Source organism: Dermacentor variabilis, chromosome 5 (genome assembly GCF_050947875.1).
Source record: "Dermacentor variabilis isolate Ectoservices chromosome 5, ASM5094787v1, whole genome shotgun sequence".
Classification (NCBI taxonomy): domain Eukaryota; kingdom Metazoa; phylum Arthropoda; class Arachnida; order Ixodida; family Ixodidae; genus Dermacentor; species Dermacentor variabilis.
The window spans coordinates 104,143,433-104,159,908 of record NC_134572.1 but is presented as its reverse complement, the minus strand read 5'-3'; the positions used below and the strand labels follow the sequence as shown (position 1 = coordinate 104,159,908).

Here is a 16,476-nt window from a genome sequence, read left to right as displayed (position 1 = left end):
AAAGACATGTCGATGATGCAGCGCATGCCGGCAGTACTGCGAAGCTTAAGCAAATTAAAAGTAATTTTAACCCGCAACGCATCTCACTTCTCACAATTCAGGTATCCAACATTTGAAAAATTAGCAGATAATAGGGAGTTTCACCAATCGTTATGTTAGCCCTCCGCTCTGCACTCTTATCCTTCATAAACTAGCACAATTTTCTCAGCCTTACCTTTCGCATTCGAGCGTTCAGACCTAGACGTAGGCTTTATTTCACGATCTAACTTGAATAACTTGAAACATTCAAGGTCCATCTGTACGTTTAAGAACGACGGCCGAGAACAGTGGTATTAAAGCCACTGCTACATGGGGAACTGACAGTGCTGAGTGTCAAGTTAGATGTGGATCAAAAGCGCTATTCAATTTCTACTTTGATCGAGCTATCGACATTTCTATGCCAAATCCTAAAATACGAAATGTCGATCGTGAGTTGTGCTGTTTGTGCAAGATTTTAGCACAAATGGTGCAGTGGTAACTTTCTTTCATTCCCCCTTTCCCGCTCCCTTATGTAGGGTAGCAAACCGGTTAAGCTAAACTGGTTAACCTTTCTGCCTTTCCTTCTTCACTTTTTCCTTCCTTCCTCCTTCCTTCCTTGACAGAAATTTCATTCGTATATCGTAGGCAGACATACGCTAAATCACTACGCATTTTCAGCAGTCTTCTGTGGATTGGAGGGGAAGTGAATTTCCAGAGAGCTCCCAGTAAATAATCATGTCCAGATGTTCTAGCCAGATGACTATCTTTACGGTGGGGACGCGGGAGAGCTTTAGTTCTGCTATTCACTCACTTATACCTTGTAGTGCATAACCTTTACCATCTTCTAAATTTACTTCAGATATTGTTTAGTTGCAAATTTTGTTGGAGACCTTTAAAACTTGCTCAATATGCAACACTAAGTGCATGAATGGGATAGTTCTTTGAGCTCAAGTCTGTCAACTGTGCAGAAATAGAATCAAGGTTCTCAACGACTCAGCAAGCACATTGTCCCATGGTAGCGTAAATGGTTGTCTATGCAGCTGGATTTGCTAATCGTAGTTTTATCGGTAGGTAGATAATATCAACCCAATCTTCACACAAGAGAGCTATTTAGGTAGCCGTATAGTGTCATAATCTAAGATAGTCGCGTTCAAACATTGCTTCGCAACATTCCACTGTGGACATTTTCAAGGCAAAACCGATACTGTGACGTTAGTCGCACCTGTACATATATTGTGTGCGGTGGTACAAATACTTTAGCTGGCCTCTAGGTACACGCGACGTCGATGTTCCGCGGTAATGAGCAGGTCTTGTTTGCTAAAATCCCGTATTGACGACACTGCATGGCGTAGATATCGCGCGCATTAGTGCGCCAGCTTCTGTGACTTGAGATCATATGCACACACCCCTCCCCCATCGCCCCTCCTGCTTCCTGCCCCTGCTTATCAGTGTAAGTGCACAACAGAACGAACCACTTTACGAAAAGCATATCTACGCCACGTCTTCGTAGATGACTCCGTTATGGGAAAGCGGAGAGCAGGGACCAGAGCGTCAAGCCTATCGCCGCCAACTTCACAGCCCTCTTCCTCCGTTCGTTCTCTCCGGCGGGATGATCGCTCTTCTAACGGATAACAGAAATCCACAGCCTAGCTAGCTACCTCTTCAGACTGTTATCGTCGCCCACTTCAAAAACTTCTCCGTGCCGACTGGGTCTTGCCCGCTGGCGGCTTTTGTGTCCGCCGCTCAACAGCGCGCGCGTAAGCAAAGACGCGACAAGGGGAGAGGAGGAAACCTTGAGAGAACGAGAGAACAGGAGAAGAAGACGGGATGACGCGAGTCTTCAGCTGCAGGAGAGCCCCGTCGTAGAACCTCTTTAGCACTGTGACCCTTACTGGCGGAAAACGTTTACTGCTGCGCACGTAGTAGGGTCAGACTGTGAACAACAGGAGTTATAAAAGACGAAAAGCCGTGCACTTTGGCACCGCTGCTCTTTCTGTTGTTGCTACTTCAGATCTTAGGCAAAGCGGGCCGGCTTAGGCAAGTGCTTGGGGATAGAAGGTTACATTCCCGCGGATTTCTACCTTTCCACTAGAAGACACGCTCGTAGATTCACCTCGAAGATCGCGACGATGGGTTCAAAAGACGAACGTAGACCATCTAGCGCGCTCGATAGCTTCAACTGCAAGTTCGAAAAAGGTGAGCTTCCGAAATTTTTTTCCTCATTTTATGGGAGTATGAAACAGCTTTCGCACTCGGTAACATCTCTTGCGTCGGGAACATTGCTTGCCCCCTAGAGCACCTAGACCTACAGGCTAGCTGGACGGTCTACAGACGAAACTAATTGCCCACGATTCAGAAGTCGTTTGCGACCGGAGCATACTTTTATTCTTATTGCTTCTTTTCTATTGTTCTCCACGACTGGCTTCCGAACTTGTGCCTGTACGGCGAACACCACGAATGATATTTTCAGAATCAGTCGAGCAGTGCAGATCTCGTAATAGAGCAGAAACTACAGATACCTGGAAACACTCGCAATGCATGACACACTCATAGGAGTATTCTAGGGATGCTTTAGGTGGACTTAAATGACCTTGGAATGAAAAATAAGAGTATCACCGCCCAAGCACTCTACACAGAAGGTTAATCAGCGAGGCTGAGACGTGCGTTTCCAGTTTTTATCACCGGGCTAACCCGACGGTTCATTAAACGACGGCTTGGTAGGCTGCCAGATCCTCGGTACGCAGTTGCTGCTTGCGCTGGGCTGTATGAGCCTGCTCTTGTGCCCGGGCTGCAGCATCGGCAAGGCGTAGATGAGCACATTTCGGGTTCTGCTCGCAACGTTGCTGATCGAATGCTGCCTGCTCCTCAGAAGTACGTATGACACGTAGCCTACTCATATCGGAACCGGAGAAAAACTGCTGCGCGTGCGCTCGGCTCCGACGGAGGGCAACGACGTCGCTATTAGCGCAGCTAATCACGCGCTTCTCTTTCTCTTTTTTTTTTCGCGCATACGCACGGGGTTGCGCCGGAGGAGTTTTCGGCGTACAGGCGACAGACGGGCGGGCGAGCGAACTGACTAGCCATATACAGCTTCACTGTAAAAGGGCTATGTTCTGCATGGTATAGTCGGTACGATCTCAGTATTCTACAGAATCTACAGATGCGAAATTAGACAAAGGAAAACTCAGACGAATATTCACATCAACGTTCAGAAATAGCTATTGTTTTTATGTCACCCTGTGGTATTTTAAAGCATCCACGATACTGTATTAAAGGGAAGCGTCCTTTTCGAACCCTCCAAGACTGGGAGGACCGCGGCGGCGGCCGCAGCAGCAGGAGGTGCAGCTTAAACGTAGTAGCAAATGAAATTCTCAGGTCACATTAAGTTTCCGAAACTTGCCTTTTCAACAAAGTGAAACGAAGCGTCCTACTAATCACTGAATTCGATAATGCGGCTTCAACATCGACTCCGGAACTCTCACGTTCCGTTGTACACGCGATAACTGTAGATATTTAATTTGTGGGGAAGAAACTGGCATTTATTGTGCACCATACATTCGGAAACACAGAAGGTAAAGCGCGTAACTACGGAGCGCTCCCATGTTGAAATCGGCATCGCTGCTGCTTAAATGATTTCATTGCTTTCTACACAACGGTAACATCGGCCCTTAGTATAATTATATAGCCCCAAAAGCGCGACAGCGAGCAAATTCCTCTTTTATTACACTATTCTTTTTGAGCCTGTTAGAAAATGCGTGCAGAAAATGTGTATTCTGGTCATATTGCACTGCTGTCAAGACATTCGTTTGCACGTCTTTGTAATTTCACATTGCCTGTTCTTCTTGCAATAATATGCTTCAAACACGCGCAAGCTACTTGTAAACAAACTCGCGTATAAATAAAGCAACTTTGCTTTTCTTGAGTCCACCGCTAAGCTTATATATATATATATATATATATATATATATAGTTATTATAGTTATAGTTATTCTAATTCATCTTTATCATCAGCCTGGTTACGCCCACTGCAGGGCAAAGGCCTCTCCCATACTTCTCCAACTACCCCGGTCATGTACTAATTGTGGCCATGTTGTCCCTGCAAACTTTTTAATCTCATCCGCCCACCTAACTTTCTGCCGCCCCCTGCTACGCTTCCTTTCCCTTGGAATCCAGTTCGTAACCCTTAATGATCATCGGTTATCTTCCCTCCTCATTACATGTCCTGCCCATGCCCCCCCCCCATTTCTTTTTCTTGATTTCAACTAAGATGTCATTAACTCGCGTTTGTTCCCTCACCCAATCTGCTCCTTTCTTATCCCTTAACGTTACACCTATCATTCTTCTTTCCATAGCTCGTTGCGTCGTCCTCAATTTAAGTAGAACCTTTTCGTAAGCCTCCAGGTTTCTGCCCCGTACGTGAGTATTGGTAAGACACAGCTGTTATAAACTTTTCTCTTGAGGGATAATGGCAACCTGCTGTTCATGATCTGAGAATGCCTGCCAAACGCACCCCAGCCCATTCTTATTCTTCTGATTCTTTCAGGCTCATGATCCGGATCCGCAATCACTACCTGTCCTAAGTAGATGTATTCCCTTACCACTTCCAGTGCCCCACTGCCTATCGTAAACTGCTGTTCTCTTCCGAGACTGTTAAACATTACTTTAGTTTTCTGCAGATTAATTTTTAGACCCACTCTTCTGCTTTGCCTCTCCAGGTCAGTGAGCATGCATTGCAGCTGGTCCCCTGAGTTACTAAGCAAGGCACTATCATCAGCGAATCGCAAGTTACTAAGGTATTCTCCATTAACTTTCATCCCCAATTCTTCCCAATCCAGGTCTCTGCATACCTCCTGTAAACACGATGTGAATAGCATTGGAGAGATTGTATCTCCCTGCCTGACGCCTTTCTTTATTGGGATTTTGTTGCTTTCTTTATGGAGGACTCCAGTGGCTGTGAAGCCGCTATAGATATCGTTCAGTATTTTTACATACGGCTCGTCTACACCCTGATTCCGCAATGCCTCCATGACTGCTGAGGTTTCGACTGAATCAAACGCTTTCTCGTAATCAATGAAAGCTATATGTAAAGGTTGATTATATTCCGCACATTTTTCTATCACCTGAGTGATAGTGTGAATATGGTCTATTGTATAGTAGCCTTTACGGAATCCTGCCTGGTCCTTTGGTTGGCGGAAGTCTAAGGTGTTCCTGATTCTATTTGCAATTACCTTAGTAAATACTTTGTAGGCAATGGACAGTAAGCTGATCGGTCTATAATTTTTCAAGTCTTTGGCGTCCCCTTTCTTATGGATTAGGATTATGTTAGCGTTTTTCCAAGATTCGGGTACCCTCGAAGTCCTGAGGCATTGCGTATACAGGCTGGCCAGTTTCTCTATATTTATTATAATTATATACCTTGTAATAATTTTCACATATGTTCTTCAAACCAAGTGATATATTGGAAGGCGCAGGAAATTAAGTAGTCCAAAGTACTGAAAGCAAGCCCCCTCCCCCCCCCCCCCCCACCATCGTAAGATGTTCTCTATTAGTTAACAACATCCTCAAAACATGGGATTAAACAGAATTGAAAAACAGGGCTTCATTATGAATAAAGAAAGTGGGAACCTGACCTAACTTTACATTCAAAAAGCCGTAAGTGTGGCAGCTATGAAATGTCAACCTTTAAGCTATACGGCAAACTGGTTAGCCGGCACCGCAAAATACATGCACACAAATTTTCGATAAGAAAACTGCATAACACGGTAGTTGCATGGATGGTATGCGTCATAGGCTATCATCTGGAAATATGGCGCGTATTGGGAGCCTTAATACTGCAAAATGTGTTGTCTAAAAAACGTGTAAAGCAGGCGTGGCAGCTGCGCGCAGAATGTTTTCAGGCGCACCGTCCGGGACCTCCTAAATTTATGAGCGGTGACTGCCGTACAGTTATTCAATCCCGACGTTAAGCATGCAGTATCCGACGGTCGTTATTTTGTTTCGATGCACATAATGCGGAAGACGTCTCTTGTTAGCTTCAGCTGGCATTATGACGCCTGCTAATATACTACTCAAGCACAAACGTTAACTATTACGAACTTCATTCAAATAAAGCTGAAAAACAAAACTCATCAGCCTAGGCAGCCGCTGACAATTTGAATGACGTTGTCTACATTTAGCAAGAACAAATTTCGACCTACTGTCGAGGGCGACAGGCGCGTAACATTTATTTTGTGTAAGATTGTTCAAAAAAGTCTCAGGCCTGCGCGGCACACGCAACATTGTCACAGCGTAAGCTGGAGGAGCGGCTCAGCTCCAATATCGGCTCCACGCACTACAACGTGCTCGCGGCGAAATCTCAATGTGTCATTTTCACGAGAAAGATCTAAACTGTCCACCCGGCATCGACGGCGAGCTGCGGCTTGTGCTGGTGTTTGTACTACTCTTTGCACAGCGGTCTGCTGAGCCCGACGTTGCCTAGTTGCAGCAGCGCGCGTACCACTACGATTCGCTTCTTCAGCAAGGGTTCGTACCTTGCGGGGAAGCGCCTTAACGTGTACCGAATAGTAAGCACACCTATCCAGACCACGTGGGGCACACGTCACGGTACGTTGCTGATGATGACGATGATGACCATGATGGTTTATTGGCATTCCCTTAGAAACGAGGTGGTGACAAATAGTCACCTAGCCCGCTTGGGTTAAGCAGGTCCAGCTACATGCAGTATGCCACTGCTATATGCAACTGCTACACGTATGGACACCTGGTGGCATATACCGGAACTGCAATGCAAAGTTTTGTGCCTATCGACGCTACGCGGCGCACATGTCGAATCACGTGTAAAATGGCACGGTATAATGCTAAAAATCATCATTGTAATTATTTCATGCCATTCCCTTTGAAATGGGCCGGTGACAAACAGTCACCTAGCCTGCTTGAATTAATCAGGTATGCCATAGATGTTTTTCACTGCATCAATGTTTACACATGTCCATAATCTTCTTTTCGCTTTATCTGCCTTGTACCGCTACAGTTGCAACTGCTACATGGCGTGCCAGTTGGTGCGATAATGTGCAACTTCAATGAAAAGGCCGCATGTATATATGTGCTACATGGCGCGCACCTCAAATTGCAGGGCAAGTGGCATGATACTATGTCAATGATGATGATGATTTATTACCATTGCCTTTAAAATGCGGCGCAGAGATAGTCACCTAGCCAGTTTGATTTGACCCTCTGCACAATATATATATATATATATATACATATATATATATATATATATGTATATATATATATATATATTCTAGCATTCTTGTATACATCACCTTAAACTTCCTCAAACCTTCTGTAACGGCCTTGTATACCGCTACCTGTGCATCTACAACATAGCGTTCCACCTCGTGTAATAATATGCAACTGCAACGTAAAATGTGCACACATCGCGTGTCTCTTTAAGCGCTAGCACGCATTTATATAGCATTTGACCGCTTCATGCTAGCGAATGCGAGCGCTGTCTTGGCTGAGTGGTAGAGTAGCTGACTGTCATGCAGAGGGTAGGAACTGGTTTTTTTTTTTTTTTTTCCTCATTCCCGGCGATAGCTACTACAGACACTGGCGGCGGCGGCGGCGGCGGCGGCGGTAGCGAACGACGCCATCGCCAGCCTAAACGGCTATTACAATGAGCCCATAACAGCTTACGCTGCAGAATAGACAAACTGAAAAGTACGATAATTTAGACACCGCTTTAAGCTTTGTAGCTCCGCGTACTTAGATATCGGAATTCTGTTAAAGACAACCGGTTGAGTATTTAGAGCCAACAAAACTGGTATGTATTTCGGATGACCCCACATATCGCAACACTACTTTGTGAAATGAGTCCCGGTTTAATATCTCGGTCCTCCATGTCTAAATGTAACTTGATTCTCTCAGTATGCCGCGTAGCAGCCCAGGATAATAAAAGAAAACAAAAACAATACGCTTCGTAATATTCGAGAGAACGAAGTCAGAATTTGAATAGCTGAAAATTTACTTAGTAAATGTGCCCGCTTTAAACGCTCGTTCATTTTCTTGTATAGCGGTGCCGATGTTTTCCTTGCAGAGTTGGAGAGGCATGCACGTTAGTCAGCATTTAATTACAAGATTTTCTGACATTTTCGTTTTTTTAATTAGATGTATTAAGGGAAGCATGCTCTTGTGATGACCCCTAAAATTGAGCCACTTTGCCTTTCTTTTGTTCGAAGAGCCTGAGTTATAGCTTGAGCTATAACAAAAGACCAATATTTATGCGTTTAATATATGTTTTATCAGGGCGCGCACAGAACCGCGTGCCTCTAAGAGGCCTGGAACAACATTGGCACTTTTTGGTGATTAATTTCTCGCACACTTAAGAAGCAACAGTATTAAAACCGTATATATTACGCAGGTCACGCTGTCGCAGAAAGATTTTTACTCTTCCCTGTATCGCATGGTACACTGACCTCACTATCAATATCACCACCGCTGTTTCCAGCAAAAAGCACAAAAGCTTCATATTAAAAACAAGGCGAGAAAGCCAAGCTCTGCGCGAGGACATTACAGCAGCCAGACGTCTGGCGATATGATATGCCTCACATGGCCCTCGACTTTTTCTCTGGCGAGACAGTCCGATCAGCTGTGTTGCGTGCTTTGAGGTTCCCCTCCCCTTTTTTTTTCATTTTTATCATCACTGACACGTCGCTGTCCACTTCGAACCGCAACCGACGCCAATGTCCTCTTGTGATTCATGTTAAATGGACAAACCTTGATGCTGTTGCTTGTCTCGTGTGTTGTTGTTGTTGTTGTTGTTGTTGTTGTTGTTGTTGTTGTTGTTGTTGTTGTTGTTGTTGTTGTTGTTGTTGTTGTTGTTGTTGTTGTTGTTGTTGTTGTTGTTGTTGTTGTTGTTGTTGTTGATTTTAACAAACTCAGAATGTATTTGCGTCATATCAGACGCTGCAATCTTCAGAACCTGTTACGTCTTCAACGTCCTATGACGAAAGGGAAAATTTCACAGCCTTTGAACGATGAAGTGAGGGGTTATCTGCGAATTTTCTTCCATATTTTCATCCATATTTTGCTCGCACAGACCTATTTAAGTTTTCTTATTTCCTGAGAACAATTAGTGAATGAAACTGCCTCATCAAAACAAGGGGTCAGACTGTGAAATAACCTTTCTGAGCCTGTGTTATTGTTGCATTTTTCGTTGTTGTTTCTTTTGTATTTCTTGTATTTGTATCGACCACCCTACTTGGATCATGAGTCCGCAGTATTGTATAGATAAAAACAAAAAAAAGAAAAAATACTATGACTGGTATCCTCTATTATTAGGCATATATTTTTGTCTTCAGCGGCTGTTTCTAATGCTACTAACAGGCTTTCATATGATGACTATTTTTTGTTTTTTATCCAGACTGGGTCAACCAGCATAGCGTTACGGATGAATGACAAAAGTCAAACAAGAACACCGCTCTGTTCTCGTTCTGGTCTTTTTCTTTTCTGTGGTACCTTGTCAACGATAGGCTGGCCAAACCAGTCTATTTGCATCAACTAGCCCAGCAAATACCATATGCCTACTGGAATTCATGATTACCTATTGCATGCCTATAATTTAGAGTGACTAGAATAGTGTGAACCCGCCTTGGTGTTGGGCTGCAAGCTCGAGGTCGCAGTATTGAATCCCGGCCACGACGGCCGCATTTCGATGGAGACAAAATGCTAAAACACCCGTCTACTTAGACTTAGGTGCACGTTAAAGAACCCCAGGTGGTCCAAATTATTCCGGAGACCCCTACACGGCGTGCCTCATAATCAGATCGTGGTTGTGGTACATAAAACCCGATAATTTAACCACTTTCTTTAATATGGCGCGAATCTCACAAGTACACAGACTCACCTCGCCGAGAAATTCCAGAAACCTAATGGTAGTTCGGCATAGGTGACACTAGTGCGTCGCGTCGTAATCTTATCTAACTTTCTTACGTCTCAAGGCGGCTGGTGTTGACTGCACATGAGATAAAGTAATGGCACGCGCATTGACGCTATCGCCAGTGGTCTTTGCTTCGAGTGATACTTGAAAATGTTGTCCTCTGGTGACGACAGATATCGGGCTTGGCCACGTGCGTGAGTGTTATGGTTTGTGACTAGACGGCTGCGGGTCAACAGCGCAACACACTTCGATGTGACGGTCAATGTCCTTTTACAACATTGCGCCCTGCCTTCGTCGACTCTGGATTTCGCTCAAGTAAAACGAACAGTTACGTTGACAACTAAACGGAGAATCCTGTATATTATATTACTGTATTGGTGCTGAATTCTTGTTCTGACGATTTTATTTTGGGTTGGGACTTTCTTTCCGCTAATAAGGGCGTAATCGACGGTTCTGGTGCTGAAGTGGAACTTCAAATGCTTTGCGAGGCTCCGTTTTCTTTGACGCCTGTGAAGCTGAAGTATTTGTTGCAGAATACGTTGCAATACCACGGCACTCCTCCGCCCTTGCCACGGTGTCCTGTCACATCGTCGCTGACACAAGCGCACTTTTTACGACATCTGCTATCTTCGTTCGCCGCAAATGTTCCCCGCAGCCTTTTGCTCTTTTAGAAGTTCATGATGGCGTCATCAGACTGCTCGTATCGAGCCAATCGCCATGTCCCCTCACTTTGCTTCGTGAGGTATGCGTGGGCCACGTTCGGTGTGTCGACCCTGCTGCATTCATCAATGCTTCGACCGATGTTCTAGATAGTTTCCATCGCCGATACTTTGACTGTTTCTTAAGGCCTCCAACTTCAACGCCTTCTCGACAAGTTCCGTTATCATTTCGACTTCCAGCATGTTTCCTTAGGCGCACGTCGTCTGTTTGTCACCGCATCAACACGGGTACCAAAGCGCCACTGCGACAAAGACGATACCGTGTGTCCGCGACAGAGCGCCGTGTTATCATGGCCAAATAGCCGATATGCTCAAGTGCCGCGTCATTCAGCCTTCGAATAGCCCTTGGTCATCACTAGTTGCTCTTGTTAGGAAAAATGATGGATCGATTCGTTTGTGTGTCGATTACTGTCGACTTAACAAAATTCCTCGAAAATATGTTAAACGATCGGCTGAGAATTCATGATGCCCTTGATTGCCTGCAAAGTTCGGAGTGGTTCTATTCTATCGACTTACACAAAGCTTTTGGCAAATCTCCATGGCACAAGACGACCGATTTAAACCAGCCTTTGTCACGCCAGATGGCGTATATGAATTGCGTGTCATGCCTTTCGGACTTTACAACGCCCCCGCGAGATTTTAACGCCTGAAAGCAACCTTTTGCGTGGTCTCAAAGTAGAAAACGTGCCTGTGCTACTTATATGATGCAGTTATGAAATTCCGCTCTGTTATCAACAATATTTACCTGGTTCTTTTCTAATGTTGCCATGATTGTCTGATTTTTTGTACGTAACGAGGCTCCTCATCCCCGTCATCGGAATAATTAATTTCGGCCCGTGGTCTCCCCCACGCATCTCCAAATACATTTGTACTGCTGAAATCGAACCCTCACCACGCCCATAAATTTTCTAATGGCATCAACCCGTCGTACTTTCCATCACCCATCAATTAGGTTTACCTTTCCTTAGAAGACAATGTTTAAGACGTTGTCAGTGCGCTTATCTGTTCGACGTAATACATGATATAAACAGCTTCAGTACTTCCTGCTTATGTCAACCAGAATTTCGTATTTCTAGCATTTAGTTCTTAAAGTCCTAATTTCCTTCTCATAATAACTTTTCTAATAACTTTCTTTTGATAAACGTGCAAGTGCGTTGCTTCGAAATGCTAGAGGCACGTGGAAATATTTTTTACCGGTACCTACGACTGGACGTGAGTTCTCCGCATAAAAGCGTCCTCTAGACTTCCGTTTGGAGGCTATTTACACAATTTGTTAACCCGACATCATCTGAGAACCTTAGGCTGATGTTATATTATTTGCTATGAAGAATTGTGTGCTTAGTTTTTTAATGTTGAAAGTACCCATGGCATACAACAATGTGTGACATGATATATAAATAAATATGAAACAGGCGTGGACATGATACGTGCTGTGAATTTCCGTGCAGTGCCAATAAACCAAACAAATTTTGAAGAGCCAGCTTATAAGCTTTTTTTTTCTATGACACGTAATGTACGAAGATATTTGTATATAAAATACTAGACAAGCATAAATATCACCCACATTCGAACAAAAAGTTTGCCCAGCTACGTGCATCCATCGTGAAACATTACTCGACGTATTACCTTTGTCTTTAATTTTATGCGTTATCCTATAGAGAGTTTTCACAGACGTCATCACGGCCGCCATCTTTGGGTACTAGCACGTCGAGGAGTGTCATCAAAAAACGTGACAGCACGACAGCACGACGGCCCATGTTGCGCCGAACGCCAAAACAATAAATGTGATAAACCGGTCAGAAACAGTCACCATCAGTTCATCAAAGCATGGTGCGCATGATAACGCACTGAACTGACGTCGTGGCGGCCGCCACGTATGAGTATTAGCGCAGTGATATCTGCGTCCATGACGTCACATGAAAAACTAACTATCTCATAGACCAAATTGGAAAAGGCGGCAGGTCAGGCGCCGCCATACCAGCACATGATCAAGTCATCGTAAAATAATTAATGCAGTCTTTGTTGAGACCAATCAGGAAATATAATCGCAACCGTTGTAAGCACGTGAATGGCATCAGCCTTACACTAATCATCACTAAAAGATACTGCGTACTTTATCAAACTATTTGCCGCTGTAGCACCACGCGTAGTATACTTTTGCCGTTCAATGCTCTTTTTGTAGCGCTCAGCAGCAGCAGAATGCGCCGAGGCACACAGTAAATTTACAAACGCCGCGCATTTCTCCTCGCTTCATTATGAGCCCAGCTGGCTACAGCCACCGTGAGCGATGCGAATGACCGCTGTACCGTTCCTTCGAGTCGGCGGGCACCCAAGGCCCATGCGACAACGCTACGTTCCAAGTAAGTTACCCGCTACGCTCAACAGCAGCTGGCTGCGGGAGGGTATGGCAGTTGTAGAAATTGTAGCTTTATGACAAGACACACACCCACAATTCGGGTACAATGAACGCAGTGTCGTCATGCGTACTTGTCTGTGACATAAGCAGTAGTTGCATGAACCTGACGCTAAAGCAAGAGAAGGAGGGGAGGAAAACAAGAAGTGGAATGCAAAGAGGCTAACTAGATGAAGTATCCGGTTGGCTGCTCACTAAACCAAGGGAGCGGACAGAAACAATCGTGGCAGAGAAGTCATTCTCGGTAACTTAACTCGTATGGGTCGACGTATATGGGTGGACTACGTGCTGAGTGCAAGTACTCTTTTTGCAAGTGCTGTTAGGCTTAGTTCTTGTAGATTTTACAGCGAAAGCTGTATATGACTATCATTCCGTAGTTTTTTCGGCGTCCGGCAACAGAAACGGACTTAGTGATTTTTAACAAACCCATACTGGTGCAGTGCGGCGGCGCAGACGTCAAAATGCGGAGCAGATCAGAACACTCGTCATGAACAATTGTGTGACATCAAGGTTATCGCAGCATATAAGTAGGAGAGGTATCGGCGCTAAAAACAGCTGCGTTATCGATGGGGCAGACACATATAGTTCGTACACCCGATGAACATGCGTACGAGGAGCGCTGGAGGGAACAGCAACGACAATATAAACGGCGCCAGCGCGAAACTTCCACCGACGAAGAACGTTCCCGCCATGCTGAATGAAAATGGCAATCGCGAGCCCGGGCACCTGCGAACGAGCAGCGACGCCAGACTCGCAACACAAAAAATGACAACCTTCTGTAAAGATGGAATGGCAGAGAAAGCATGCATTTTGCTTTTGGTTTGAGGGCTTTGACTGTCGTCAGCTTTCGCTTACATTCCATTTTCACAGAGTGGAATGGTCGTCATTATTTTTTTCTTGTCAGATTTTTTTTCTTTTTTTGCTCACCATTCTTAAACTGGTTTACGGTTACATCATGACGACTGCCAAAACTTTAACCAAATTTGATAAAAAGGAAAGCCTGCATCCCGCCTACATGCATTTTCTTTTTCGTTAAAGAATGCGGCCCTACAACTTTCCGAAAATGGATGAATAGATCACATTAGTAAAAGCGCTGTATTCCGTATATCTATATGTGTAAATCCAGTGGAATGTGCATGCCTCGATATGGAGCAATGTTTTATCATTTCTCTAGTTTTCCGCCATATTTCACTTAATTTTTGTCTTAAATACCTTGATCCAAAAGTTTAGTCTTGGGACCGATTAGACACAATTTAATGGTGACCGAAACAATGCAAGCTTTTACAGCGAAGCTGTCCATGGCTAGGATCTGTAAAAAAGTGTCCGAAATGTTGACAAAAACAGATCATGTGGGCCAATCCTGATGATAGTGCATAAGGGGTCCTAGCTCAATGGCACATACCCCTCTGGACTTGGGGGACTGTAATGCGCCCTTGAACTACCCTTGCCACACGTGGGACCCAAGGAGGTCCCCAGGCACAAGGGCAAGACAGGTGTTTTTTTTAAAGGTTTCCGAAAACTTTTTTAAAAAGGCCTCTTCAAAAATTCTCGGCACCAACCCCGCAAACGCTGAAGTAGTACTGCTCGTACGCTCGTTTTCTACCACAGCTTGCTCCGTTGTGCAAAAAACTATCATCATCAGCAATGGCTAGAGCGTTGTCGCCTTCCACAGCTGGCTTCGTTGCCGCTCATCATTTCAGCGTAGAATTTCACTTCTATCGTCGCAATGGGGAGGCGACGTTGACGGGGATATGAGTCATTGCTTAAGCAATGTATGAGCCATTAATCGTCTTACGTGACCGACATATCTAACAACAGAGGAGACACGCAAAGATACGTACTATTATCGCCATGATGACCACAAACTTGGACAATAAATGTGTTCGTACCTTTGTTCAATATTGTGGGCCACCTCTGTGTCGTGCGCTAAACAGCTTCGCCGGTCTTCCTTACTCACATAGTGGGAGGGCTCTGAGTTTTTTTAATTAGATGTTTGGAAATGTAGTAATATCGTGGTTTCCTTTTTTTTTCAGAAACAATATACATTACAATATCAATTAAATCTATATCAAGCTACGACCACTATAATTGATTAAAAAAATTGAAAACTTTGGAGAAATAAATCGCCTCTAGGAAATTTTTTGTATGATTGCCAGTTCACCGTAAGGTGTTGAATTTAACATCTTGCCCTAGTAATATTTTTCCCTTAGTAAATTTTCTGGGAAAACACACTTCACGTTAAATAAAGCGCACGCGATTTTCTCCTAAGAATCAGCGAAGGCCGAACGCCCCACTTGAGATGCTTAGGACGGAACGACACCGCTTTCCTTCGAAGCCAACCCTATGTCAACAAATGTCCCGCTTGCGTATCGGTCCACTGAGCCGCACCGTACGAACGCAGGGAACCTCTCCTAAAAGCACTTCAGAATTTGCACGCACAGCTTTATTTTGCAACTGATATGAGGACCACACAGCGCTATCTCAAAGGTGCTTCAGCGTTCGCATGCAGCGTTGCGCAAGCGCAATGGCTCTTTACGGCGTTCTGCGGAAACCTCTGGCAACGACACGTGCAGGGCCTCGAGATGGAGCGCTTCGGATTCGGCGCACAGTGCAATTCTGCAATAACGGGACCAAAATCGAATATCTATTTATTTAAACATTTATTTGGTTCTCTTTCACTTAGGTATGTCACAGGCCCCGTAACGGAACGATAAGTCATTTCGAAATTGTGACGAAGTTGACCAATATAGAATGAGGGCGATTATTTCTCTTTCTGAAACTAGGCTACCGGAAACAGCGCGCTCAAACACGCTTCCAAAGTTTAAGTTGGTTTTCGTCTACGCAAAAGTCTACGTATGTTGTAGAATAATGCGTTATTTGATTAGAGCTATCCGTAAATAGGCTAAGCAATGATATGCAAGAAAATGTTGTAAATAATACATGTCAGTGAAATCAGGCAACAGACCACGGAAACATTTTTTTTTCCTGGCTTTCTAAAGAACGAAGCTTCTCTGCAAAGCAGTTGTCCAAGGTAGAAACGCTATTTAAAATATTAAATGAGTAGATGTGATTCGTGCTACAGTATATTTGGGTTTGTTTCTGTTTGTTTCACTGTTTTCCCTCAAAGTGTTGTAAAAAAACTTTACCTTTTGCCTCCTGGTTCGGGAACGTTAAGTTGCATATTAGCGGAAAATCGATTTTCTTGCGAAATAAAGGTCCATCTGTAGCAAGGAACACACCTCCTCCTGCCTATCCTCCTGCTGTGAAATAACTAGGGTGCAGTGCTGGAACATTTCTCTCTGAGCTATTATTTCCGTGTTTCGTTGCCCTCTTATCCCCCAGATTAGGGTAGTAAACCAAAAGTTTTTCTTCCAGTTAACCATCTC

At 44.4% G+C, this 16,476-nt stretch overlaps 1 pseudogene; it reads left to right on the top strand.

Annotated features, from left to right (window-relative positions):
* Positions 1 to 1,845: 1,845 nt before the first annotated feature.
* The window catches only part of LOC142583012 (facilitated trehalose transporter Tret1-like), an 85,532-nt pseudogene continuing 70,901 nt past the window's right edge, over positions 1,846 to 16,476 (top strand).